Genomic DNA, 5000 nt, shown 5'->3' with positions numbered 1-5000 from the left:
CAAATGTGCATATAGATAAACGCACAGACGCACACACATACGCGCACAGACACTCACACACACACACACACACACACACACACATACATATATATATATATATATATATATATATATATATATATATATATATATATATATATATATATATATATATATGTACATATATATATATATATATATATATATATATGTGTGTGTGTGTGTGTGTGTGTGTGTGTGTGTGTGTATGTGTGTGTGTGTGTGTGTGTGTGTTTGAGTGTATGTGTGTATACACCTGCATGTATATGTAAATATATATATATATATATATATATATATATATATATATATATATATATATATATATGTATGTATACACATATATATGTATGAGTGTATATGTATGTGTGTATGTCTGTGTGTGTGAGTGTGTGTGAGTGTGTGTGTGTATGTGTGTGTGTGTGTGTGTGTGTGTGTGTGTGTGTGTATGTGTGTGTGTGTGTGTGTGTATATATACAAACGTAGATATGTATGCATGCGTGTACGTATGCATGTGTATATAAATATATATATATATATATATATATATATATATATATATATATGTATATATATATATATATATATACATATATGTATGTATGTATGTATGTATATATTCCATATGTACAAACCTATGTGTGTGTATATATATATATATATATATATATATATATATATATATATATATATATATATATATATATATATATATATATATATATATATATATATATATATATATATATATACATATAAATGTGTGTGTGCATTTGTGTTAGTGTGTGTGTTAGTGCGTGCGTGCGTGCGTGTGTGGCAAAACTTCTTTTACCTTTCATTATTCCTCTTTATTTTCCTTTCCCGCTCTGTCACCCCGTCTCACTCCCTAATCTCTCTTGAATTCACCCCTCCCTTCCCATTTCACATCTGCCCCCCTCCCCCCTCCCCCTAATATCTCGATACACATCCCTACGTCATTCGCTACCTTATCCCTCTCCCTCACACTTCCATTCCTCTTAATTTTTTAACCCCTTCTCCCAGCCCCCCTCCCTTTACCCTTACTCATCCTCTTCCTTCTTCTTTCTCCCTCCTTTCTTCTCTCCCTTCCTTTCCCTTTCCCTTCCTACTTTATTTCTTCACCAGCTCGGACAGTTGTGTAAGTAATAAATGAGTTTATGCTGACGGTCTAAATTCTTCATTACAGTGTATTTGCCTCGAAGAATGATGATGATAGCAAAATGATGATGATGATGATAATAATATCTATAATGATGATGATTATGAGTATGATGATGATGATGGTGATGGTAATGGTGATGATGGCGATGGCGATGGTGATGATGATGATGATAATAATAATAGTAATAATAGTTATAATAATAATAGAAATGCCAATAATAATAATAATAGCTATGATAATAACAATGGTAATAACAGTAATGAGTGTCTTTAGTATTTCTGGCGTCGGTCATCACCGTTTTACGTAAAAATATACTGACTTCAGGTTCGTAATCACAAAGAATACGATTCGAGGCTTCAGATACCCTAATGAAAATCTTGAAGTCCGAAGTCATAAGGAATGTTTCTGGCGTAAAGTGTTCGCGTAGCTTGCGAATCGACGGGTGGACGAACGGACGGAAGTAGATATAAAATAGAGTATAATTATAATATATACTGTAATTATAACAAAGAAAACGATAATTATAACGAAAACACTGAGAATAATGAAACTAGTAATGACAACAATAATAGTAGTAATAATAATGAAAATTATACTAATAATAATGATGAAAGTAATGGCAATACTGTTATCATAATGATTATAATGAATTGATAGTAAGGACAACAATTAATTCGACGCAATTAATTCAATATTTATTATCATTCTAGCTGATAATGCAGTCGTGGACAGCTTCGATAAATTTCATATATCTGGTTATAACATTATAACATAATATACATTTACCAATCTACACATCTAAATTTTCAGAAGTTCAGGGAATACTCACACAGGTCTTTCTATATGCCATAGTTTACAAAGATATACGTGAACCTTTCTACGTCAATTAGAGATCATAACAGTCGTGAAACAATATCGTACGCTACAATCACACCCTCCTAAAAACATGCACGCACAGACACACAATTGCACATGTACAAACACAGCACATACGCGAATACACGCTTAAAGACACACAAAATACACACACACACACATTAATTCCTCATTGCTACACACACAAATCAATTCCTCATCACTACATAAACGAGTAAAGAATGAAATGAAACCGAGCCTTAACCCCCAAAATATTGCACGGCACTCACGGTAGCGTAAATGCTCAAAAATACGGCAAAGAGCAGTGGCAACATCATTCTGGCAAGCATGTTGTAATTCCTCGGCTTGTTATCGTGGAACAAAAGATTCGTGTTCCTTGTGACTGGGACAACCTTCACCGTGTTATCGTCCAGATGTCGAGCGAAGTCGATGACGACGAGCAGGATGACCATGACGAAGTCGACGATGATGCACACCATGTACCACACGTCGATCAGCTTGAGGTAGGTCGTCTTGAGGATCGTGCTGGACGTCTGCTGGAACAGGGCGACCAGCACCAGCATGGCCGTGATGCTCACCATGATGCGCTCGTTGAAGTCCTCCAGGCGGAAGTAGAAGGTGGAGTAGCTGATCACCACCAACAGGAAGCTCGGCAGGTACGAGTTGGCCAGGTAGTACAGGAACAGGTTGGTGAACACCAGCGTCAGCTTTTGACCGCTGTCCCTCTGCCTCGCTGCCATCGTCACTGTCCGTACCTGGAATGTTTTTATTACCATTATTATTGTTGTTGTATTAATAGTAGTAGTTGTAATAGCAATTCCACTTATCCATCAGTCTACACACACACACCCACACACACACACACACACACACACACACACACACACACACACACACACACACACACACACACACACACACACACACACACATATATATATATATATACATATATATATATATATATATATATATATATATATATATATATATATATATATATATATACATATATAACAGTATTGGTTCTCATCAAGTACTCTCATTTGATTCTTCTATACACCAGGTATCCGTAAATCTGACGTGTGCAGCCCGAAGGGGAATCAAAATTTAGTCCTTGGGATATCTAAAAGGCTTATGAAAAATGTAAAATATAGTAAAAGTATTTATGACTAGCTGCTGCCAGTAAAGTGAGTTTAACCGTTTAATAGTTCTGTTTATTCTAGGCGAAATCATTTTCAAAGCTATCCTAATAATGGTTTTGAGTTCTTATGGATTATTCTGAAACAGTATGATTTAGATAAGTTGGAATTTGCTTTTGCAGTGTATATCTTGGTAAAAAAACGTAAATCAACTTCAGGATTACAGTTCATATATATTTGTGCATCTATTTATAGCTGGAAAAGAAGACTTTTAATTCAAGAGTAGTAGGGCACTTGTGGAGAGGATATTAGGTTGACGGAGTTGAAAATAAGGGTATCAGGGACAAAATATCCGAAGAACCATTTTATCTATCCTATCTTAACAGTTATGGGCTTACCTCGTATTCGGTAAGTTTCTTTGGGCCAAGATACTGCGGTTCGCTTGCAGTTAGTCTGACCAAGTTGGACTCCACATCATTGAGTCTGAGGTTGAGAGAACAGCGCTGGTTGTCAAAGGGAAACCACTGAAGGTTGAACTGGCACTGGAATGTCACGCTCAGTTCCTGTAGGAGCAGCAGGGCATTCTCTGACCCAGGAAACACGGCAGCTGAAAGGAGTTGAAGAGTAAGACGACTTGCTTATTTGTCGTGTGATGGTTATTGCAGCGCCAAATGCTATGGCTCTCTTAATTCACTTTAAAGTTCAGTGATTTTCTCAACTTGTGATGACCGACAGTGACCATCATCACAAGGGCCAGCGTAATGTATAGGAAGATGTACATAAAAAGTGATATCGTCAGTCGCTTCATCTTGAAATTTAGATGACGAATGTAATTATGATCAAGGCAATCCCAGAGATGAATATGATAGTTATTATAACTACCATAGTTGTAGTAACAGTGACGTAGATAATGAATAAGATGTTCACCTTTTACAACATTGGTATCATCACTCGGTAAAGGATCCGAGTCCCGAATTACGACGACTGACGACCCTCGCTTCACAAGGTCTACGAGACTGCCACTGTCGTCTGTGATGATGAGGTTCGTCAGCCAGAGACGGTCCTCCTCCTGGATCTGGTTCTTGAACTGCTCGGGCTGGAGGTCGGCGTACTTGAGCCTCGAGTCCTTCCACTGCGACATGAGCTGCACGTCCAGCGTCACCGCCTGGTCCAGCAGGTTGAGAGTGCGCACGGCGGTGATGACCACACTCAGCGTGACGTTGAGGACGTCCTCGGTCTCCGGCGGCGGAGGAGGAAGCGTCTTCTCGTAGTCGGTTCCCACGAAGACTTTGTCGCACTCCATCTCGTCGCTGCCGTCGTCGCAGTGGGCGCGGAGGTCGCAGCGCTGGCTCATGTGGACGCAGGTTCCGTCGTTGCAAGGGAAGCTCTCCTCTCCGCACACCGTGAGCAACAAGTCCACCTTCTCTGCAGGGCAATCGTCACCTGAGATGAGCCACTGATGGAGACCAACGGGGTAGTCATCTGGTTCCTTGAGTATCATCATGGCTTTAAGCTGTGGTAGGAGGCGGCTGGCCATGACCCAGGTGGTGGTGTTCCACCACATCTTTGTATAGAAATTGCCGCGAAATATTGGTTTAAGGTTCATTGTCCCATGGATGTGCATTTCTCGATCAACGTGAGATTCCTTACAGAGGCCTCGAACTTTTACAGAATCAACTGGAGAATTTTCACATGCTGGGCAAGGATCGTACTTGGAACAAGCAGTATTGTACCATATTTTAGGATAAAGACTACTGCCCATGGTTATACACTGACTGGAT

The sequence above is a fragment of the Penaeus vannamei genome, chromosome 10, assembly GCF_042767895.1.
Source record: "Penaeus vannamei isolate JL-2024 chromosome 10, ASM4276789v1, whole genome shotgun sequence".
In the NCBI taxonomy this organism is placed as follows: Eukaryota; Metazoa; Arthropoda; class Malacostraca; order Decapoda; family Penaeidae; genus Penaeus; species Penaeus vannamei.
The sequence above is the reverse complement of the archived record's forward strand: the minus strand, read 5'-3'. Positions refer to the sequence as shown.